The 25,000-nt window shown below is 36.9% G+C and overlaps 1 protein-coding gene across 23 annotated transcripts in view; it reads left to right on the top strand.

Annotated features, from left to right (window-relative positions):
• The window catches only part of ZNF536 (zinc finger protein 536), a 346,292-nt gene that overhangs the window by 50,480 nt on the left and 270,812 nt on the right, over window positions 1-25,000 (top strand). For 5 of the 23 annotated variants that reach the window (XM_083852158.1, XM_083852153.1, XM_083852154.1 and 2 more), the window contains exons 2-7: window positions 3,547-3,636; window positions 7,553-11,740; window positions 11,982-12,086; window positions 12,999-13,111; window positions 13,613-13,705; window positions 15,808-15,878. The exons of 6 other annotated variants lie outside the window; for them this stretch is intronic. The gene's annotated coding sequence lies outside the window, so the exon portion shown is untranslated. The remainder of the gene's footprint in view (window positions 1-3,546; window positions 3,637-7,552; window positions 11,741-11,981; window positions 12,087-12,998; window positions 13,112-13,612; window positions 13,706-15,807; window positions 15,879-25,000) is intronic. 12 more of the 23 variants (XM_083852164.1, XM_083852159.1, XM_083852163.1 and 9 more) reach the window with 7 other exon arrangements.

Below are 25,000 nucleotides of genomic sequence, written 5' to 3'. Positions count from 1 at the left end.
AAATGGACCCATAAGGCCCCACAGCTCCTGTCCCGCAGGTGGCAGGTGCAGCACTTGCACCGAAGCCAGGGCGGGCTGTCCTGTGAGGCCACTTGCCGTGCATGTCGTTTCACTGACGCTTCTGCCCAGCCCATGGGTCTGTCCTGGCAGCCTTGCTGTGCTCAGGGCAGCTACATAGCAGTGCTTCAAGAGCCCCTCCAAAAGCAGCTGATAGGGAGCAATTAGTTAAGCGTGACACCTTGTTCCATCAAAACGTGTGCCTTGTTCCCAGAGGGCTCCAGCCTTGTTCCCTTGAGATTAGCAAGAGTTTGGTCATTGAGTTTAACCAGGACGGTGCTAGGAGCTTCACGACAAAGCCTTTGCAGCCTCAGTATTTGGAGAAGAGTCACATGGTTCTCTGAGTCTGCGCTCAAGCACCTGTTTTCCCTTGCTGTGTATTAGGTTTCTGGCCGTAACCTGCAGAAGTCGCTCAGTGATGGGATGAGGCTGCTCATTTAAAGTAAAGAGCTACTTAAGTTTAAGAACGAACAAAAATTATACCTCGCAAGTACTTTTAGGCAATCCTCTCTCTGAAGGCCTGTGGGGTTTCTTGGTCTCAGGGAGCAGAAGTGGTGCAGTGATGGGGACTATGAGGGGGCAGGCTGTCTCACGGAGCCCAGTGCAACTGTGCAGCAATGTGAATGCAGTACACGTTACTGTCAGAAACTGGTCTGTAGGGGTTTGCAAGGCCATTTTTTTGGTGCCAGCAAATGTGTTAGACGCTAGTAAACTGGCCCAATTTGACCTAAGTGGAACTATCCTAATTTGTTTTCATGCGGCTTGCTGCCTGTACCTTTAAAATATCTCCTTTACATAGTCAGTGTCAAATGTGTTAGAATAATATTAGCACAGGTAAGTAAAATATCTTTTTTAAGGTTTTAAATAATTTCTGCTATAGTTTAATGTGTAAAGCTACAGATTTTCCCAATTTGTTCATAGGGTTATGTATCACAGACCTTAAATCATTTAAAGTTTTAAACCTGAGGGGTTCACTCACAGTCATGAACTGGAAAGCAGATTGCAGGAGACATTGACATGCTGATCAATGACATGAAGCCTCCAAACAAATCAGCATAGGACTTTAAGAGATGAAGCCTTACTGTGTTCTGTCTGTCATAAGAATTTATAAAGCATCTTAGTGAAAGCCCCTTGAGAATCATTCTTAGAATTCTGCAAGTCATGAGCGTGTATGTAAAATCAGATTTTTTTTTAAACACAAGTAGCCTTGTAATAGCATAGCAAAAATGTAGTCTACAATGTCAGCGTAGGTGTACTAAGAACCTGTTTAGTGAGATAACATCTTTTCCAAACCCAACAGCTTATTATCTTCTTTGTTTCTATTTCTTGGCTTTCTTACTTTGCATGAGCTGCAAGTAAACACTAAAAAAGGTGTATCTTGAGGTTTTAAGACATCAACAACAGCAGAGATTCCAGACAAACAAGCTGTCACTGCTTTTAGACACTGCAATTGAAAACGTTGGATGGGACCTGTGTTTATATATAGCAGCCTAGGAATTTGCTTTTTCTGTGTATCCACAGATTGTAACCAAAATTCACTTATTTGAATTCTGACAGGATATGGGCCTGCGTAAGTGGGACCTGAATCCTATCTAGATATGGTTTTGTGTTTGGGAAAATGAAATCTGTTGACAAGTCTTTTTTAACCATTTCCAAAAGGTTTTTGCTCTGTCCAGCCAGTGCTGTAGGTGCTTGCCTTGGCTGCCCACTGGTTTGCTTCTGGTGGAGCTGGCTGTGCCTGTGGGAAGTGGGGCAGCAGCGCAGAGCTGGGGTTTGTACTCAGTGCCCAGCGAGGTCAGCACTGTCAAACAAGTAGCGAGGAGCTAGGCTTTGCCTTTTGGGGTTATTAATTCAACTATAAAACCAGAGACAATTGGCATGTAAAAGAAAACCAGGCATGAGGAGAGAGCAAAAAAGAAATGTGTTCCTACGCGTGAGAAACAGTGGTGATGGCAAACCAGATGTCTACTGTTGAATTTTTGGCAGTTAACTGTGGAAATGTGAGTTATAAAGGAGGGGTTTGAAGCTTTTATTGGGGTAATTCTTCTATGTGAGAGAAGTTCTATGGCAGAATTATCACTTGGAAAGTATTTCAAAGAGTGTGATAAAGAGTGGCTCAATCTGTAAGTGAGGGGGAAGGAGTTGGGGATTAGGGAACATCGTGGTAGACCATTGAAATGAAAACAAGTAGCATGTGTTTGGTGTGGTGGAGAAGCCAAGGAATGAGTAGGGGAGATGGCACGGACAAAGTGGGATATTTTGCAGTAATATTTTGCATTGGATGTAGTAAGGATAAGGTGGGGCATAGGAAGATCTTAGAAGATTCATGGAAGTGTTTCATCCGCATTGCACTAGTGGAGGTCTATGCTGCTTAGTAGGGAACTCCTAATTTGCAGAACTATTTAATATTGTTTTGGTCATCAATAGCAGTCCTCAGAATTGTTGTTTATCCTTCAAGTCAACAAATGGCATTGCCCAGCAGTGTGGTCGTGTCAGTGCTGACCAAGTTAAACCAAATACAATAAAATAGCCAAACTCTTAATCATGTCCCACAGATAGGAAGGATACAGTCCTGCACACGCTGATAGCTGCAGCCAGCCACTGGGGCTCTGCGGAGAAGTCAGCACTTCTCTGGGTGAGCGGTATTTGTGAGGTGAAGCCCTAAGGCCGTGCTGCTTGAACTAGAGTTTCGGAACCAGACTTAGATGTATGAAATAGTTTGGTTGATGTAGATATACAAAGTGTATTATTTGGAAATGACCTTTAATTCCATTTGTTAGACACACATAGGAACAGACATAGTTAGAATTCTGAGTCATAAATTCTTCAGATTATAGCTTTAGTCCAATGAACTTTATTTTGCTCTAAGAACGCCCTTTGTTTTTGTTTCTATTTTGCTTACTAATGTAATGGCCCTAAATTCACTGCTGACAAATATCTTGGAAGTATTCTGGCTTGGCTTTTATTGCTGGCTCTTATCTCTTTTAAGTGGGGTTTATTAGATGAGATCATCTACAGAGGACTAATTTCTGCTATAAAATGGAATTAAAAAAAAGTAAAAATACAATTAGTAGCTGTTCTCTTTTTACTCAGTTCAAAAGATTAGAATATCAATGTCAAAGAGAATAACTGGGTTTCTGGAGTATGCTATGCAACTTTTGTTTTATCCTGTTTTGTCCTCTTCTGCTGCACTGTCTAGAGGAAAGGATCAGAAGAATTTCATTCTGTTCTCCCAGCATTATCTTGAGGAGAGGTTTTCCCTCTCAAAACAATCCAGAACCGAAAGAACTTTTTAGTTCTAAAAATGAAATGGCCACCAAATATGTACATTATGAAGACTTAAAAAATAAAAGGTGTTAATCCCATTAATATTCTGATTCTCAATACTCTCTGCTGCTCTGTAGATTGTCTGCTTGAGGTGGCATTGTAATATTTTAACATAAATGTCTGATTCAAACATTGAGTTTTGACATACTAAATTTCTCACAGTTTTTTTACAGTTGCGACCTTCAGTACCTATCCTGTGTATTTTAAGAATTTCCTCAGCCAGGGAACAGATACATTGGTTAAGAGTAACTGGTAAGAAAACTTATTTAACAATATTTTCTTCTACTTATGCATCTGAATTTTTAGTGGTTTTTTTTTTTTTTCTATTAAAAAAAGGCATAAAAATAAAGTACCTAAATTAGATTTTAAAATCTGTTCTCACTTTTTTTTCATGTCTTCAAAAATATTATGTTCATGTCTTCAGGAAAACTCTTTATTGTAGTTCTTTCGGATGTCATGAGCTACAAATAGATTTTTTCGAGAAAAAAATCTGCTTGGTAAAATCATGAGCATTCATCTTACATGGTTGATATGTAATAATTTTATTAGAAATGAATCATAATTTATTACTTTATCAACAGACTGTTGATTTACAAAAAATGTCCATTACGCTCATGATTAAATTATCACTTTTTTTTTTCCAGAAGTTCAATAGAACATCTCGTGCAGATTATTAAGATCCATATTCTTTTTGTATATTAGCATGAGAAGAACACCCATGAAAATCAGTGGGTGGAGGGGTGTACTACATTGTGTATATGATTTTCCTCAGAGCTATTCCTATGCAGTAAAAGAGTAGCTCCTGTAAAGTCTGAGAAACCAGACTGGTGTGGAAATCAGTGTGAAATCAGAATCAGGTTATTTGGCCCTCAGTTTGAAATAAAAGTCTAGCTTCCTAGGAAATAACCAATAATTAATTCTACATTCTACATGCGTTAATTGATTCTTAAATCAAAATTTCTGATAGCTTCTGCTTCTAAATCAAATTCTTATGTTATTTCTTTATTATAATTGTTATACTGGATTGTCCACTCATTTTTATATCGTGTGAATCAGTAGAAACTGTGTGATTCAGAGGAATGGTGCTGATTTATAGCATATGTAAGTGAGAGGATGTTCAGGCATATTAAAGCTTCAGTACTGCAAATGCATAAGCAGGTATTGAATTACTGATGCTAATGGAATTACTCACGTGAGTAAAGTTAAGTGTGGATGTAAGTGTTTTCAGGATTGATGTCTGTACTTAAGAATTTATATCATTTAAGAATATGGCTCACAGTTTTTAAAACTTACTAATTGAATGTGAGCTACTGGGTTTTATTCTAGACAATTGACTCGACCAGAGTTATAGTGACTTGATTCTAGAATAATTCCATCAGCTTCAGAGAAAATATATGGATTTTTAATACTGTAAATAAGAATGCAGTTTGACCAATTCACTTTGCTGATCCCTACTAATATGAAGAAATACTTGCCAGAGTAAAGGAGAAGCACAGAACTGGACAATTAGTAATACAAATGGTTTCAATCAAATGGTTAAATAGCTCAGCAAAGACATGGTTCATTTTGTAATAGCAATTGGAATCCAAATAAAACCATCTGAGAAATGTGCTGTTTGTTGTGATGTTAGTGCGAAAAACAGAAAACTCTCAATGTGTCTTGAATTTCAGGGGGGTGTCATGAAACCATTATAGTTTTTTTTAAATATATGACAAAATTCCAAACCCACAAACTTAAAATACACATGCAGAAGCTCATACTTGATTCTAATTAACAAAGCTTACCTTTCTCTTGACCATACCCCATAGAGGTCATCATGTAACCTATTTAAATTGATAGTAATATTATGCACCACGAAATTAATTTTACATTGTATACAGTTTTTATTGTGACTTTATCTTGTTTCAAAAGTGCTTACTTTCTGATTTTGTGGATATTACTAACTGGATTACTTTTATTTTGGTTTTTACACAACAGTTATATTAGAAATTTGCTGTTTTATTCTTACCTTCTTAGTAAAAATCCTTTTATCACACAATGGGTAATTTATATCCATTACCAGCCCTTTCAATCCTTTTCAGTGGTGCTGTCAGTGCCTTTGGCACCGTAATGATTAATGTGATCTAATAATAGTGTGCCATTATATTACCTTAGTAAAACATGTACCAACATCCTATTCAGATCTACCAAATTCATAGCTTCCTATAATATTTTTGTTGAAAGACAGGATTACTATTTTTCAAAGCTGAATTTTTTTGCCTTTAACATATTTAATGAAATTCACAATTCTTTGCCATGGTAATCTTTATGCATGTATTTGGGCTTGATGGTTGAATTTTTTATCATTCTGCATTATTATGATTTGTTAGGCAAATTGTTTGACTTGTAAAGAGAGACGTGCATTACATTGTTTTGTTAAGGGTGTATTTTAAGCATTCAGTACCTTCTGATTAGTCACCTATATTTATCATAGATTGTAGAACGTAAAAATAAGCATTTGGGCTAAAATGTGTTTTGCTGCTTTCTAACCCAGATACTGCCGCATACTACAGGAGGCAAGGTTGATGCTGCTCTGCCCAGCAGTACCAGTTTTTGTTACAGTGTCTTTGCTGTGGTGCTCTCTGTTCGGCATTTCCTTAATTCTGTGCCAACAGAAACATGCGGAATGGTGCCCAACTGTGAGTTGGAAACTGGGATCGTGCAGTGCTGTCTCTTGTTTTCAATCCAAGATATGTATGTTTGAAAAACAGATTCATGCATATGTACCACGTACTTGAGGTTCAAGCAGGAATAGCATTTCATGACCCCAAACTCCCATTGTCACATAGTGCCAGTTCCCCTCAGAAGAGGAGGAATTATCCAGAAGATATATATTTTTTTGTGACAAAAAACGATGGTGCTGGAGCGTTGGAGTTGTGTATTTATGATGGCTTTTCCAGTCATCCCACTTATGTACCTGATGCAGTGTGAGAGTTTGCTGCTCTTGCACTGAGCACAAACTCCCCCAGACCGCTGCTAGAGGAGGACTTGAGTCATGGCACACTTTCCAGTGCAGAATATTGGGTTCCTCTGTTTGATATTGCTACTAATCAGCATGGCTGAAGGGTTTGGATAACACTGCATCTTTGCAAAGCATCTTAAATCTTCATCACCTAAAGATGTCATTATTGCAGTCAGGGAGTCACATACTTAACACTGTCGCAGTAAAATCAAAATGAAACAGCATGTCCACATTTTAACTCTACTTTGTGATGTTCTGTTAAATACCTACTCTTACAGTTTCATCATATCACAATAAATAATGAATGAGAAAAATATTTTAATCTTGTCAATATCAACAGTGTCTAAAAACAAGGAAAGTGTGTGTATGCATTTATGTGGATTCCTTATTTGATTTAGGCTAAGCGATACAGCTGTAACAGGATTTGAAATATGCAATCAACGTAAACGAAGAAAAATATTTTGAATGCAGTGTATAAACTGTGTGCTTCTTTAGACATTTTTAGGAAAAGAAAAAAAGATGATGATTGTCACACCATGTAACAATAATACTACTGGAAATGTATGCAGCAGCTTTGTTTCCTGCCATGGTAAAAACAGTCTTAAGCCTTGGTCATTTAAATAGAAGACATTTTCATCTCTTCTCTGTGGCTCATTCTTCATGATGTAACAAGAAATAAGGGGCAAGGTTTGAAATCTTGCCTTAACATTGTATTCAAAATGTTTAAAACAAGTTCAAAAAGATGCTTCCCTGTTTTTAGTAATAAATACTTATTTACTGAACAGAAAAACCTTTCATGAAGTACTCTCCAAATTCAGTTTACTAATGGAGATATAATTTGTTAAAGATCTAAAAGAGTTGTACTAGCCTTGAATTAGGGATGCCTTAGGTTGCACTGTAAGTCACTGGACTGTCTCCTATGCTGACTGCATTACCATACTGCTTTATTACTCTGGATCCTGCAGGTGTACTAGCCAGAGAGCCAAGTTGGACTATAAACAGGTAGCTTCCTTTCTTGGCTAAGAACAGAGTTGTCAGTGAAAAATTTCTCCCCCATTTCTTTACACACAACCCCAAATAGGTGTATTCTAGTGCAGAATAGACTTTTCTGTTGTCTGAAGAATTTTCAGAGCCTTGTTGTTTTTTTTCTTCTGTTGTTCCTTTCAGTGGGAGATTGTATTAATTGCACGAGGGACTAGCTTCCATGGGGGAATTTTGTCTTTTTCTTTGGTAAAGTAGGATTGGAAGTCAGCGAATTGGCCAGTGAGTGAGTATTTCATCTGCACATCTTTCCATCTTTGTTCTGGTGGGATAGAGGCTCTTACGTGTTGTCTCTGGGAATATGGCTGGTTAGAAACAGGGCGTGGTGGGTCCTGATGTGGCTGCAAAAGCAGTTAAAAAGCACGATTACAATTCACTCTCCTTGCTTAGGTTCCTGTCCGTATTGCTGTACTGTGATCTTGAATGAACTTAGGTAGACTAGGAAGTGGTCTCCTTTGCATGATTCTGAAAGAAAAGAGTACCAGTAAGCCAAGTAAGAAAAATAAAATGAAAAGCCTAATTTTTGAAGGTAGAAAAGCACAAGAGGAAAATATTTTTGTCTTTTAAGACTAATTTTTCTGTCCTTTGAGGCCATCTGGAAGAAGTAGCAACTAGTAATTCTTGTGTTATATTACTAGTCACTGAATTACTTGTGTGACTTTAGTAATGAAACATAAATGTTCTCTTGGTTCCCCAGTGGGCATAATACCATTTACCTGTATCGAAAATGCTTTGTAATTTAATTAACACTTGGAGTGCTCTTTGAGATCCTTAGCTAAAAAAAAAGCAGGCAAAACGAGTCAATTGTTACAGAAATCCCAATTTATCCCCATTTAAAAAAAAATTACACTTTCTCTTGGCTTTTTCAAACCTCAAAAAATGTTTGATAGGGGTTTTGGGCTTTGTTCTTACTGGTCCTTAGAGTCACTTATTCTTAGTGATTTGCACAGGCGCAGTGTAGGTATTCCGTTTTTGTTCTATGGAGTGTTTTGGTGAATCATAAATTACCAGTCCCAGTGCTGGGAACCTGTTTCTTAGAGAAGCATACATTTTTCAGGAGAGAACTTGAGTTGTGCTAGGAAAGTTCTGTATTATCCTTCAGTAGATACTTTTTATTATTTTAGAGGAAATAGTTCCTAATTTTTAGTTGTGCACTAATAATAATAGCTTGTGCTTTGTTTCATCGAGTATGCCACTATCTTGCTGATAAATCATGTATGACTGTACCATTGTAACTACAGCTATTCAAAAGTCATATCTAATTACCACATCCTGTCATGGCCAGATCACTGACCAGTGACCAAACCAAGTTTTTCCTTTGAATAGACAATGCCTGTGTATAAGTAGGTACCGATCTAACTTTGGATTGATCCAAATATTTTTGGGGCATGCACTTATGTTTGAATACACCCATTTGTAAGCCAGTGGTTAAGAGGAAGACTTGAATTATTTTTATTTTTATTTTTATTTTTATTTTTGCATTCTTCTCTGACCTCCGGTGAAGGAGTTTTATTAAGAGAAGCAGAAACACCTTCAGCAAGCTAGCTGCAACTTCAATCCATCCATGTTTTCTATGTTGTTTTGCAAGCAGCCAAACATCTTTCTCTAGAATCATAACCCCCACCTCTTTGCTCCCAGGTACGTAATTCATTCTCACATTTTTCCTTACAAGCTCGATGCATTCATCTGGGATTAGCTGCCTACCACTCAACTTTCTTTCTGGAGACTATAGAAACAGCACATACTTATGTGGATACAGCTAGGCTCAAGTTTCTCTGGAAAAACATACATGTTCACACATTTTCCCTTTTTATATCTACTTTTTGCTACTAAAAGGAGTTTAAACAGTCTTTCAGATAAGCAAATAATCTTAATAAGCATCTTACAGCCAGCAAAAATGTTGCACACCTGTTTGTACAAAGCCTTGATGAAACATCTCAAAGTTATGCTAAGCAAGTCTGCCATTCCCTTCTGGTATTAAATATGCCATTATCTTGAAGTTTTAAGTTGTGCTATTTGTGTAATAGCAGATAATAGCACCTACAAAGGAGTTTATATCTTTCTTATTCTTTTCTTCATCTCCTCCAGCAGTTGTTTCTGAGGAATCCTTTTGGCCTTGCTTTGATAATGTAAATAGACACTCTTCTGCATTTGTGAATGAAATTGAGAGCTGTTCGTCTTCCATCTTTCATGGGATGAGGGAAGGCCAGTATTGCTTAAGCAACCAGCCACTTCCTTTCAAATATGTTAGAGTAAAACAGGCTCAATTAGCAGAAATTGTTGGTATTTTTTTGGAGTCTACAGTGGACTTTCTTTCTTCTTTTATTTTTATTTCTTTTTTATTTCTTTTTTTACACCATTTATTACCACAAAATATTTGGAGGAAAGGTAAAATGGGAGATACCTGTGAAGTTCCTACATCTGCACAGCTGCAGTGACAGGTAACAGTGCTGGGCAGAAGTGCAACTGCGCAGTTGTGACATTGACATTTGTGTCTCTATAAAGGACTTTAGAATAGAATAGTTCAGTCGGAAGGGACAAAGATCGAGACCTACTGCCTCACCACTTTGCGGTAGTTTACTTTGGGAAGAGGTGAAAATGTAGAACTTATAATGCTCAATCACAAAGTGATGTGTGAAGAAGAAAGGGAGAGAAACTCACTTCCTCTAGAATATTACATTTTTACTGCAAGTGTGGCTGCATAAAAATAGCGCACATTTTAACTCTCTGAACAGTGATCTCAAGTGTTGCTTTGAATGGACATTATCCTGTGAGTTAAACACTGGAGGAAAATTCTTGCATTTCTTTTTTTCTCCTGTGGGTAACTGTGCTTTACATAGCTGACCAAATATGCCAAGGCTATGGAAAAAGAAAAAATGGCAAGATGACTGTTTCCCAAAAACAGTAAACACACATTGCAGCCTGGCTTCTTATTAGAGAATGCAAGATTTTACTTTTTGAATAACTACTGTATTTTAACAATAGACATCAAGTGGTTGCTATGTGATACACAACAGTGTTTTTCATGAACTTTTGGATGCTGAATAAGCCCAGCAAATATGGTTCTTACCCTTTTAGTTTTCTGGGTCAATTCATTTTGCACAAAGGAGAGAATGATAATTTGAGTTGTAGGCAGAGAATGTTTTCTTCACATGGCAGGAAAGATGAAAGCTGTTTTTATTTGATTTCTTTTTGAATTAAAAATTATAATTCTTTATAGAGTTACAAATAATTATCTTATTACTAAAGGCATCCTGTAAGCTTGTTATAGAGTCTCTCTGTAAAATAATTGCTGATAGTCACTGCACAGTAAAAGTGGGGAACAAGGAGAGGAAACATAGAAATACAAACACATATGTAACTTGTGAGCGTGTGAGGGGGGGGACTTGATTTGGTTATCCCAGAAGTAAAGATCTGGGCAAATGCTTTCTGTTTGTTAGGTGGTGCTGGCTGATTACAGACCATATAAAGGTGTTTTCTGAGCTGCTGTTCTCTTCTCTAAATGCTCATCCCTTTCCTAATTGTAGGTCAGAGATGACAGTGTCTATCAGATTTAGTTGGCTTCCTGATGGGGCACCACATTGGGGCTGCTTTTACGTTCTTATCTCCCATTCTTCTGTTGTCAGAATCCCACTGAGCATGATTTCTGAGAACTGTAGCCTGGGTCTGTGGATTTAAAGCCTCTGTGAGAGCAGGGGCTGCCACCCAGTGATGCCAGGAGGGACAGGTGAGGAGGCAGAAGAGCAGGCAGATGTCAGCAATGGAAGGTGCACCACTCTGTTGTATAGGGTTAATGGCAGCTTCTGTGGAAGAGGAGGAAGACTCCAGAAGCAGGGATGAAGGAGGGGGTTTGAAAATAGGGGGGAAGAAAGGCCATTGAGTTATTCAGGGGAAGGGAAAGGGAAAGAGACATAACTTCACTGAATTATCTCAGTGGTTGTAGTCTTCTACTTATGTAATTTATATAAATCCATTATATTAAATAAATTTGCACTGATCTGTACCAACTAGTTCTGCTGAGAAGGTTTGTGGTGTTTGTTATTGCTTTGTTTTGCTTTTCTTGGACATAGTCAAGCCATTTCTTCTTACAGTTATTGTGTCATAGATTCTGTGTCTTTATCAACCAGCAAAGTGTGTGTTTCAGCTTCCTTGGAGCATTTCCTTACAGAGGAGAATCAAGGAAGTTACGATATATCCCAGGTCACAATGTCCAGACAATCTGCAGATTTTTTTTTCCATTCTGGCTGGTGGTGGTCCTCTCAAAAGCAACTATTGCCCATTTTTGGTTAGATGTATTCCAAATGCAGTTTTGAGGTACGTACCTTGTCTCTTCTGTATCAGAAACTGCCCCACTTCCCACACCCTACCCGCCAAAAAAGCTATATTTATGGTAACAGTTGATTGCTTGCTCAAAGGGAGAAAAAGTCTTTCATGGACGACATTTTTTATTTATTCTTTTCCATAGAAATTCCATTTAAAGCATTTATCATTGGGATAATTTTCTGTCTCAAAGTCATATCAGATGCAAAGCTGTCTTCATGGCCATTTCTTCTAGCTCACTGGACAGCTGTTCTGCCTGAAAAGAAAGAAAAGATCACGTATCAAAGACTGGATACATAAGGAGAATCCTTGTGCTCTTCAACTGAGGAAAATCCTGGCTGTGAGCTCTTGATCTGACTTCTGGTTTCTCGATTTAGAGAATTGTATTTATATTTTGCCATAATATCTGCTGATTTTTATTATTTTTTAAATGTTTCCTTTCTGTATTTTGTAGACTTAGATTAGATACTAGGAAGAAACTCTTTACTCAGGGGGTGGTGAGGCACTGAAACAGGTTGCCCAGAGAAGCTGTGGATGCTCCATCCCTGGAAATATTCAAGGCCGGGTTGGATGGGGCTTTGGGCAACCTGTCTGGTGGGAGGTGTCTCTCCATGGCAGGAGGGTTGGAACTAGGGGATCTTTAAAGTCCCTTCCAACCCAAACCATTCTATGATTCTATCAGATTCTATCATCTTGATGTTTGGAGGGTTTCCACCTCTGTGATTTGATTGATCCTCTCTTCTCAATGGTACTGTGAGCAGAAATTAGTGCTACTTAGTAGAAGAAAGGTTCCATCTTTACTTAGTTTTGCTGATGCTGAACTAGTGATTTCTAGTGGAAAAGGACTGAAAGGTTGAAGGACATGCCCAAGCTGACGCCTTCTTAACTAGTACAGATGCCTGTCCTTGCTTATCGTTCTGCATTTCTGCGACTCTATTACACTGAAATAACTAACAGGTAATAAATTCCTTTTTTGTTAATTTATTTCTAATTATGCATTTACTGTGATGCTAATTTAAAGAAGATCTGAAGTACATTAAAAATTCCTTGCTTTTTTTAAAAAAAGCACTTTATTTGATTTACTAAATGTGTATATACAGTAACAGAATTGAGTTTAGTGCATGCCCTTTCATCTAGAAGTGTAGGGTGAAAGACATGAGTGAACTTAGATGCTACAGTTTTAGCCTAGCTGTGATTACCCTCCAGAATGGAAACTGAATCTCTGACAGAGGGTTTTCTGGCTGCGTTTCAGTATGTGTTGAGTGTTGGAGTATGGTTGCACAGCACAGGGCGGCATGGTGCAGCTAGACTGGAATCAAGCTGAAGGCTGTCTTGGAGACCTAGTAGCCCAGGGGAGCTATTAAGGTAATTAGGACTTTTTTTTTTTTTTTCATGAGGAAAACACAAACAAAAATTGGCAATAAAAAAACACCCACATCTAAACCCCAGAAGATTTTTGTATCCACCTCTTGGTGCTCTTCAAAGACATTAGCAGTTTGTTGTGTGTTCATGCCAAGTTAGTATTTGATGGTGTCTTCAGGCCCTGGTCAATACTACATGGGACTCAGCAGAATACAGATACACTATATTTTGATGTGGACGCTTGCTGGAAGAGATCCTCCGTTCTCCAAGCCAGCAGCTCTTGACTTGGATAAGGTTTTGTGAGGGCTACTTTGCCTGGATTATGTTATGTGGGACTGCAAGAAAAATTGAGGCATGATACAGCTAATTATGCAGTGAAAGAGACATGAGAAAGGAAAGATGTGCCAGTATAATTGCAGTAAATTCTTGTATTTATATATGCTTAAAGTTGTCCTGATGCAAAATTTCCTGAAGCAAAGGAATTTATTGATTTTTTTTTAGCAGATCTTGGATCATATTGCTTGCCATATTGGATCAGAATATTGGGCCGTCAAGTGCCATTGATTATGACCAGGAGCAGAAGATTTAGAGAAAGAGGCAAGAAACCTGTGATCAGTCATTGTAGGATAAGCTTTCCTTAAGGATGTTGTAATTATAAGCGGGACATATGGCAAGTGTGTACAACTTGATAGTTCCAAACCAAGGAAAAACAATGGGGATGATTTAATTCTCTTATGCTTTGAAATAAAGAAACAGTTTTATTTAATCAATAGACTCTAGGGTTTGATGTATGGATGAAAACTTACAATCAGTGGAATAATATTTCTGGTTAAGCACTTCTCATCAGAAACTTGTTTGACCTGTGGGCTGCTTCATTTTTTAAACTTAGATGTCTCTATTACAGAGCTTGTAAAGAGTGTTGCAGTGGTAGCATGGGGAGTGTGTGTTAATACAGACACATCTTGCAGGAAAGGAGATAAAACTTTTTCTTTGTACACAGACATATACATGATTTATCAAACATTGTATTACTCTGTCTTTACTGTAAAATGTACAGTTTATGTGTATTTATCTGTGTAGGATTAGAAACTCTGATGTTCTGTCTTGTTTTGGGGAAGAGGATTACTCTATAGATAAAGTGCAGATAATTTACTTTTAGTGAAACACTGCAGCTTAAGGACAGCAGAATCAACTTTCTTGAGGTAAAAGGAATTGATATGGAACAACATAGTATAGCTGACCACTCATAGGAATTTAAAGATGACATCAGAAATATATTATAGAAAATTTGTTGACTATTTTTTGTCGGTTATCCTAAAATGATCATTTGATTTTAAAAAACAACAACAAACATTGTAAATACTGAGTACCTTGAAATTCACCAGTTTTACTGCATGTATGATTGGCAGCATTAAATGTTAACAGCTCATTTAAATATGAAATATTTGTACTTTATTTAGGGATTTTTCATCTGTTGATTTTAGAAATGAAGATTCTGAGTCTTTGCATTCATAGTTGTGTGTTACTTATATACAAAAGCAGTCAGCAATGAAATAATAGTCCTAAAATATACTATACATTGTTTTGTGATTAAGGTACCAAATGCACAGTGTATGAAGAGATCTATGAAGAGATCTATAAAGACATCTATGGCATTTGATTTTAGGTGTGGCAGCAGCTATTATGATTTCATAATAGTGGGAGTAACATGACAGTTCAAAAGCACAGTAAGAAGATTATTTTTTATACACAGCAATGTAAATTTTTTAAAATAACAGTGTAATTTTTACATTTCTTACTGGATACGGGGTAATTCATTTTAGAATAATTTATTTTCCACAGGTAAAAATAAAAGATATATCACTGTGGAGCATAGTATAATATATTTAATTTTTATGAGTGAGTTATGAAGATGTACAACTCAGGAGCTAGGATAAACATCATATTCCTTAATTAATCCATTATACTATGACACGTGCCATTTTCATTACCCTAAAAAAAAAATGTGGCTTTTTTATATTAGAAAACCTTTCTTTTAAAACCATAAAAATCGTAAAATCTTATGCACCAAACACTATTAAAGAGTTAGATATCTTACAACTCTTCAAGGAATTTAGATAAAGGCCCATCATCTTCTGGTAATCACATTCAAAAATCTTCTTTAGCTCAAATGTTTTAGAGTGTGTGGATAGAATTCCCCCATGTTTAAATGAATCCAGACTTAAATTTCAGCTAGAGGATGCAGGTGAATCTATGGTTGAGCAATAATATAGGAACAATAGTGGAAAATGTAGGAAAAAACACACCACACAACCCCCAAACAAACAAAACCACCAAAAACTCAACAACAACCCCTTTTAAGATCTCAAAATGCAGCGTTATAGATGTGTATAGCTTCTGATGCAGCGTGTATAGGTCTACAATGAACATTTTTTTCTTCTGGGTCTTACAGCTTTCAGCCAAGATTCTCCCTTCTGCCCCCAGATCCCCAGAAAATGTGGTGTATTCATTTAAAGGAAAGAAAGCTCTTAATTTATAGATGAACGAGCTAGAAAATATCCAATTCTTCTTGATCCCAGTAGCTGCAGCTTGGGGAAGTTATTCATTTGGTTTTGAGTGTGTGTGGGTGTCACATCTAACTACATTTTTATTTACAGATGAATGTTACTTTTGTAATTATAAATATTTTGCATTCACAGTAAAGAATCTGCAAGAGTTTTCATCATCTGTTGATTAAAGAATTAAACCTTGCCACACTCCAGCTAGCTAGGTAAGTTGTACTAGCCCTAAAGACCAGAGTAACTGTGGTGTAGGAAGGTGGGGTGATACTTTCTTAAGGTCTGTCATTGGCACATCTTGGAATAGATGACAGATTTCTCACTTCCTGTTCCGTGACTTATTGTCAACACAGTGCATCTATTTGATTCTATAATAGGGGAATTAATTTTCTGAAATGTTGTATTTCATCTTATACAGTGGAGCCAGGTGCTGAAACAATTACTTGTAACTTGTCTACAAACTATATCAGAATTTCCTTGTATCAAACCTCTAAGTTTTTATGCATGTATGCTTTGTGTGCCCAAGAGCAACCGATCTGTAAGGTATGTATGTGAATACATTTTTATATGATTTTAGTGTTAGGATATCAGTCACTGTCATTTCTAAAATCTGATACTAATAGAATTCAGTATTTGTCATTTTACATTGAAATAAGAACAGACATAAGACAGTACAAAACAAAACATTATTAATGAAAAAATCAAATTAGAGATTGTTGTATATTGAATACAATAAATTTAATATAAATTAGTACAATACAAAGAAACGTGTTTTTCTGCCATTTCAGCATTAGAAGAATTGCACTGTTTTTCTCCATATGTCTGTGTCACCAGGTTATTATTTCTTTTGTTTAGTCATATAATAGAATGTGTTGAGACATATTATCCTCAACTTGTGTAACAGCCTACAAATACTGATTGCAGTTTGAGCTTGTTATGGAAAAGTATTGCCCTGTGGATTGAGAAAATGACCAACAGCGGACTATAATCTATGAAGCTGAGAGTAAAAATTGCCAACTAGAGGTCATTTTTCAAACCAAGGGGCAATAGTTTTCTACTATAAACTGAATATTACAGTCAGTATATGTTTTATTAAACCATTTCAGAAACTTGGGAGCAGTTTCATTTAAACTTCTTGCTTGATGTGGCTCAGAGAACAGGCCCAGGGCAGCTCACAAAAAGGCCTGGCATAGTCTCTATAATAAATATTCTGTATACTCAGTAATTGTGAAGGCTTTAGAGCCTTAATGGTGAGCGGCCATATCCTGCCACCATTCTGCAACCTTAGCAGCAATTGAATTCATTAAGGTTTGTGTATAAAAATCATTGCAGGCCACTGTTTCCCACTGTAATGCTATGACAAACTAGGGCCAAACTACATAGGGAAGCCAATTATGGCTATTACTCTCTAAAAGATTAAAAAGAAAATACCTTTTCATTTCTGCATACCCTTTCATTGTTTTTCTTTCCTACTGAAGTATGTCGACAATGGATCTCTTTATTGGCTGTCATATGGGGGTGATTGCTTAGTGCCTTGGTCAATAAGAGGATTTCCATTCTGGAATGACAGAAATAAGACACGTGGACTAAGTGAAGCCTTTATTCTCTTCCTTTAACACACCTTGCACATCCGTAAAATGTTCTACCATCCTGTGGCTTGGGAACAGAGATGCTTTCTGGAGCCATTGCTATGAGTAACTTTTACTATTATCAGATTGTCAGCATAAAATCCTAGGTAAACTTCAGGTTTCAGAAAGTCACAAGCCTTCCTGCAAAACAGGGGGCAGGGGCCAGAGGAAATCCAAGAACAAGACCATGGTGGCTGGGGCAGAATAAAACCAAATAAAACCTGTAACCTTTTCCTTGAGAATCCCTGATGGAAAGTGTTTTTTTTTTTTTCTTTTTCAGGGGCCTCTTTCATTCTTTTATACCACCTTGTTGTCTACCTTCTAGGATTTCTAATTTTCAATTTTGTGGGAAAGCTGACAGATTGATAGATTGATCCTGCTTCTGTGGCATAAGCATGTCATAGTTCAATACTACTACATTTTTGGCAGTAAACTTATCTAAGTTACTGCATGCCTAAGTTACAAGTTCACGGGTTGCGATTATGCATGCAAATCGTGCATTCATATAACCATAATTAGAAATTTTTCTGCAATTGCCAGATTAATGCACTGTTACAGCTGTAGCATGGGCAAATTAGGTGCAAAAGTTGTTTCTCTGCTTCGTGTGTTTAAAAAACAGACCTTACATACATACGTATGTATATATTACGCAGGCAGACATAATTTTCTAATGGTCATAATTTTTAAAGTCTACATAAAAATTTACCACCTCAGGAGGGGTGATGGGTTAGAATAATAAAAATTGGAGCAGCAAAAGATCTGTTACAAATCTTGTCCATCTTCTTGATGTTTCAAGATTGTTTCTTACAACGTATTTGCTAATACTTTGACCAGATCAGATTTAAATGTCCCAAACAGTTCCCACCAAAGTTTCACAGATAGAATTCAAAGGATATTTTCCCGATGCCTTAAAATAAAGTCAGCATCTTACCCTGTTATGTTATGACTTCAAGGATCTGTCCAGTTGTATCTGTCCTTGGTGCTTCCATGCTTCTAAATATTTGTAAAAAAGTTGCCATAAATTATTTTGGTATTGACTGTGCCCTTTTCTCTCATTCTCTACCTAGAATTGTGGCACCGGTCAGATTGTGTTATTTCACAGAAATAAAAAAAAACCTCCCCAAACCCCCAAAACTCTTACAGATCAAAATTCTGGGCCGAAGGAATATGACACTATTATTTTACTACTGCATATATCGCATAATATATACGAACACTCTCTCTATATGATTATGTATGTAGTCTGTGTTCATTGCTAGGAGGATGTTGTTTAGCGGTCTGTCTGATTGTATTGGACACTGTACAAACATATAATTAATCTCATTTTTAGAAATGCATAGCTCCAAGCTGAGAGTGTAGAAATATAGGGTTATTAGTTTCTAGAATGTTTTTATTACACACTTTCTGTTTTGATTGACAACTATTAGTATTTTAAGATGACAGAACTAAAACTTATGTTGCGAGATAGCATCAAATATAGATAGCTAAGTAAACAGAAGCATGTGAACAGGATAATATTTATTCTATAGTGTATAGCAATGTGGTAAGAGACTAGAGGGAGAATTATTCTTCAAGAAGGATATTTGATATTTTACATTCTTTAGAAATACAAACATTTTAGAAATACAAATACAGAACTGAACTTCACACCCTGTTTCTTCAGGGTAACATGCAGGTTTGTCGCCTATCTTGGCTGGATTGTTCTTTAAAGCTTCCTTCCATGTTTCATGTTCTTCCCTTCTTGGACTGCCTGTGTAGGAGATGCATAGGAGAAGATCCATCCAATACGTATTTTATAACTCTTCTGCTTTTCTGGTTGATGGTTTGAGATTAAAACCTTGTAGTTCTGACCAAAATTTGTATCGAACACCTCATACCCAGTCCTTTTCCCAGAGAGCTTGGCTGTCCAAGTAGATGAAGGATGGGAGGGGAGACAGGTGCAGTCAGAAGTTAAGGGGTGTGCAGTAGGAGAGTCAGGAGGAGAAAGATGGAGCCACTGAACCAAGTCGGGGCAGTTTCTCATTTGGCAAAAGATCAATAATAATTTTAACTGAGTAAATACTAATTTTGTTTCCAGAACAAAAAGAATAGTTAGTATGAAGTATGTGCAAATTTCCCATGTATTTCTAGTGAATATTTAATTAGAGGCTGGGTAAGAATTATATAGCTTTCAAAAACCAACAAATAAACAGACTCCTATTTTCATGATATGATTCACCCACCTAAATTTACTTCTCATGTTCAAAACTCACCTCAGAATGTTGTGCTTGGGCTCGGTGTGTATCTTCTGCCCTGGCTGGACCCTGGGCTGAGTTCAGGATAGGACAGCAGAGATGTGCATCTTGTAAAAACTTGTAAATGTTTAACGGAGTATATTAGGAAAAAAAATACCTGGTTTACTTGATGTAAAGCTTTATACCTGAAAGGAATATAGCTGTGTTAATCTGGTGTTCTGTTTGGGCTAATTCATCCTAATTTAGGTTAGCCTGCCTATTTCAATGTAGTACCTTGTGGACCTATCTTTAGTGGAAAAAGTTCAAACAAGCAATTCTTCAAATCATTCTCAATCCAGGGTTTTGCAAATACATGACCAAGAATAACTGCTTGTGTCCTTCCGTAGCATCAACATGAGTAGGTGTAAAATCACAAAATAATATTATTAGACAATTGTTTTTGCAAACTCCAATTAAGTGGGGAAGAGAAGCAAAATCAGTAAGATCGATATATATATATACATATATATATATACATATATCACCATTATTTACTCTTGGGTAAATGACGTTTCCCCTTCAGTAAGACAAAGTATCCCAAGTATGTGCTTTTCTTTTTTATTTTATTTTTTATTTTTCCCTCAGCACACCTTTACATACAGTACCTGACTCATGATGGAGCTGCTAGGCAGAACTTTTAAATAGTTATAGTTTCTAGCTGAAATTACTTGTGTTTAAAGACATTGTATTAAACATAATAATAATAAAAAAGTAGCATTTGGTATGAACTGTCTGGTCAAGTTCAGTATTTATTCCTAAAATATAATACATCATACTTGTTTGAAAGTTTTCTTTTGGACAATAACCTCCTCTTCCCTCATAATGATAAGTGACTGGCTGCTGCAGCATCTTTTCAGAGCACCTTTTGTATTTGCTTCAGCTTTTCATTGCTCGAAAGTGGCTTTTCTGTTGACCTGTACATGGCACTAGGTTGATGCCATTAAAAATAATAATAATAATATATATATATATATATATCCATCTTAAAAATGCTTATTTTAGATTCTTGATTGGTGAGAGTACTGGAGATGTTTATGGAAGTACAATTTGCAAATAGTAGTTCTTGTCAATCAAGATGATGTGCCACTGTGTCTGACATATTTGTAAATTGTTACCAATCCTGTAGACTTCTCTAATCCCTTCTCATCCGTCTGTGATGCTCGTGGTTCATCTCTTTTGGGTAGTAATATTAACACTTCAGAGTGATTCATCTAATGATCAGGCTCACTATGAGGAAGCAGTGCCGTATTGTGATGGAATAGAGTGTCATGATGTATAAAGTAAACTAGTCAGTCAGCATGAGAAGAGAAAATAAATAAAAATGAAAACACCTCTTCATATGACGGAAAAGAAAATGGAGAGGAGAATCTGTGGTGCATGATTGCTATTGAAAAGGAAGGCCCCCAAAAGACTATAACTGAAGAAATGTCATCTGGCTAATTTTCATAGTTAGGATAGGAGTGGTTTTATGGGGGTGTTGCAATCATATTACATGCTCCTCATGCCCTTCAAGAAATCTTTCTGGATTTTGCAGCCATGTTTCCTATGAAGTTCTCTAGCATAATCCAGTAGACTGCCCAGTGCAAATTGTAATGCTTTATTCTGAGATTCAGGAAGAATCATCTCAGATTTTACTCAAAAGCATGTCAACTACAGTCTTGCATCATTGGGTGTCAGGATTTCAGTGTCAGTACTGTTTCTACTTGAGCATCTTCTTTGTCTCCCTTAAGTTAAATTCTGTCCTCAAATGCTTGGGAATGGCATTGATATTCAATAGAAGCTACAAATGCATCAGAGATCAGATGGAAAATATGTATATAATGTGTTTATGTATTGCATGTGGCAGCTCGGCATAGTAATGGAGTAATGCTTTAATATATAAAGTGTATTTATTATACAGTCAAGTGGAAAAAGTGGATGTTTTTATTTATCAGTTGTTTTTTGTCTTGGGTGTTTCTATCTTTGACTGATACAAATATTTTTGAATCTAAACACATCTCCACAATAGTGTTGTGTCTTTGTTCTGGATTTCTTTCATCTTAACTTATCAACACAGTGTATGAGCCATTTTATCCTACAGTGTGATCATCATCCTAGTGTGTATTTCCTCATTAATGTCACGTTAAGATCTAAAGAAATATGAAAGTAGGAGTGAAATTTCTTTTTCTGTACTAATTTTTTATACTACTAATAATAGGAAATCTACAGCACTGTAGCTTTGAAATAAAATTTTTAAAAAAGTATACGCATTTCCTGCAACTGCTGTACTGCTTCCAGTCTTATGTTGGCTTAAATATTAATACTCAAACATGACCTTAAACAAAAACTTTGACAAAGTCTCACTCCTTATAAGGGGGACATAATTTTTTGGTGTTTATTGAAATAATTGAAATATCCTAGTGAAACACCCCTTGAGAACAAATGTGTATAAAATGCATATTATAATCTCTCTTTTTTCACTGAATGGATTTCTTCTTTAACTCATGTCCATTGCATAAGTTCATAATGATCTGTTTTTTATATATCTGATATTCAATTGAAGACATTTTGAAAAGGGAAAGTACCAATGGAAAAATGTAAGACTTAACAGTTTTTTTTTTTAAAAAAAGATTGCAAGCTGGACATGCTTTTGCCAAACGAGTCCTTTTTTCCCACAGATTTACCCTAGAAGTACTTCAAGACAATTTGTATCTTTTAAACAAAAAACAACCCTAACACAACTTTCTGGTTTTCAGCTAAAAACTGAAATTTTCCTGGAAGGGTGCAGAGAGAAGACAGAGAAAGGGATGTGCGGGTGGGTCAGGGAGACCACAATTTATGCATTAGGGTTTGGGTGTTTTGTCTAACTTAAGGTGTTGAAAATTCTCACAGTTGGAGCCTGCATCTCTTCCCTGACTAAACAGGGGGCCAGAACTGTGACAATCCTGGTCATATGAAGCAAAAGTTGTCCAAGTAGCTGCACAGGGTGAGTTATTTGGGGAGTGTTAAAACATGAGTGAGGCCAACCCATGTCAGGTCCCGTGGGGAGTGGCAGGGCTTTCATCCTTGTCCTGAGAACGAGGACCAGGAGACATTTCCTAGTTAGCAAAACCCCAAAGCACAAGGGGAACTCAATGTGTGTTAGTTGTTCTAGGGAGTAGCAGGCAGTAGCAGTTATATAGACCAGTCTTGTTCAGAGCTGCTCATTTTTTCTTGTCAGTTTAAACATCGAATCATCTACTCTGCTTGATTTTTATTCCTCAGAATTTTTCTTTCCTTTTGTGGGGACAGATCATTACACACAAACTCATTAAAAAAAAAAAAAGATTAAAAATGGTTTGTATGGTGAAAGCTTTTAATTTGAAAGACATGACTACCAGCATATATTATATATATTATTTTTTTTTTTCATGGGAAGCTATGCAAATGTTTTGATGGAGTTGAAATGCCTAGTTTACATTTCATGTTTTTAGATTGTTACACTATATTGTAATACAGCATATAAAAATACAAATGACAGAATTTAAGTGTTTTGACTTCTCCATGGTAAACATTGCCATATTGCAATGTCAATTTTTGGCCAGTTTCAGCAGAAAATTTGGTTTCAACCCGAAAGTTTAATTTTTAACAGATCTACCTATGATAATGAGTTTAGCAGCTCTGACTCTTTCATTTCAGTCCTTCCTGAGAATCACTGTTTCTGCCTCTACTTGTTGCTTTATTTGCTTTATTATTTTTAGGAGCTGTCAGTTTTCAGTCCTCTTCAGGCTCTTTCCCCGGTAGCAGGAGGCACAGAGGTCTTGTTTCTTTTTTTTTTTCTGCATTCAGAATATGAGACACAAAGAAGCCCACAGTCTAGTTACTGAGCTAGGTTTATTGCAGTAAATTGGCATTGTAGGGCACATTCTTCCCAACATCTTGAAGCTTTTAGCAAGTCTTTTCTCTTATTTGAGAACTGACACAGTTTGGCTTCTGTTTACTAAGGAGTCAAACAGTCCTACAACACTGATTTGCGTTTTCCTAACCCTATTCTAGTGTGCTTTCAATAATTTAGCAATCCCGTCTGAAACACTGCAGCTTTATTTACATCTTTTTTTTTTTTTTTTAAATTGCAAACTAATACCCCTCAGTAAATGAAGACCCATATTTAAGTCAACTTTAGCAGTTGTCAGTGTTTTTATTTGTGTAAAACTTCTGGCAGAAAAACTCCAGGAAAGTAAATGAAAAGGAGTTCTAAGTAATTTGTTCATTTTTGTACTATTCTGTTCATGTACATCTTTCAAGTATAACATAATAAATGTGTTGAGAACTGCTGGATTTCTGAGCCTTATGGATCAAATTTCTTCTTTATTGACAGACATTGTCAATGCAAACTTTTCCAAATTAGCCAAATATGTTATTTCAAGGGGCTGACCTTTCAGGCTTGGCACCACTGCTAAGAATATCAATTTAGTTACCAATTACAGTAGTCCTGACTTTTTTTTATGATAGTTGTCTTTTTTATGATCGGTACTGTATGAGATGAACAAATGTATTGCACAAACAGTGCGAGCAATACAGTTTTTCACCCTGGTAATCACACTACCTTTTTTCTCTCTGTGAGAACAACTATTATTTTTTTTAAGGATTGTTGACAACCGCTCAATTTATGATTAAAATCATCTTGATTGAAATATTTAAAATATTTTTTTCTGAACAGTTCAAATCTTCATACACAATGTACTCTCCTAATTTTCTGTACCATGTAGTGAGCCTTCTTAGTTCCGATGCAGCTCTCAAAGTGCTGAGAGGAATGGTGTGCTAAATACACTCTGCTGAGAGGGCCCAAGCAGCCAAGGGGGACTCCGTTCTCGCTTACTCACTTTGAGACAGCTCTTTGGCTGGGACAATCAGAGTAGTAAGTGCAGAATGGCAGTTGTCTTCATCTCCATCCTTGTCCCCAGCACTTTGAGCAGCCCCAGAGAAGATCCTATGTGGCCTCTTGTACCATCACCCTGCCATGCTTGTGGCCTCAGGCAGGAGTTGCCATGACCATCCCTCGTATCTTGAATTCTGTGAGGATGCCAGTCTGAGCACAGGCTGCAAAGGGTACGTAGTCCCAGGACCTGGGCATGTGTTGAGCTCAATCTGCACATCCAGGGAGGGAAGGGATCTTCCCCGTTGTGGCCAAGGGTACAGCTGGGAGGGTTGGGTGGCTGCTGTTCCCATGAGTGAAGCCTGGTTTGGTTAGGGTCTGATGGAAAAACTAAGATGGTGGTGTCAGAATCTTGTGGAGATGGACAGAAACAGAGGGAAGGGACTTCTTGGGTTTGGAAATATGGGTGAGACCTAAGGGGGTTCACAGAGGGGGTTTCTCGGTGTCTTAAACGTTAGTACAGAGGAGGAAGAAAGGAGTGGTCTTGAGGGCAATGCAATTTCTCCCTCCCCCATATGCCTCAAAAGACAAATCTCTTA

Source organism: Anser anser (genome assembly GCF_964211835.1).
Source record: "Anser anser genome assembly, chromosome: 11".
NCBI classification, from domain to species: Eukaryota; Metazoa; Chordata; class Aves; order Anseriformes; family Anatidae; genus Anser; species Anser anser.
This window is presented reverse-complemented; position numbering and strand designations above follow the sequence as displayed.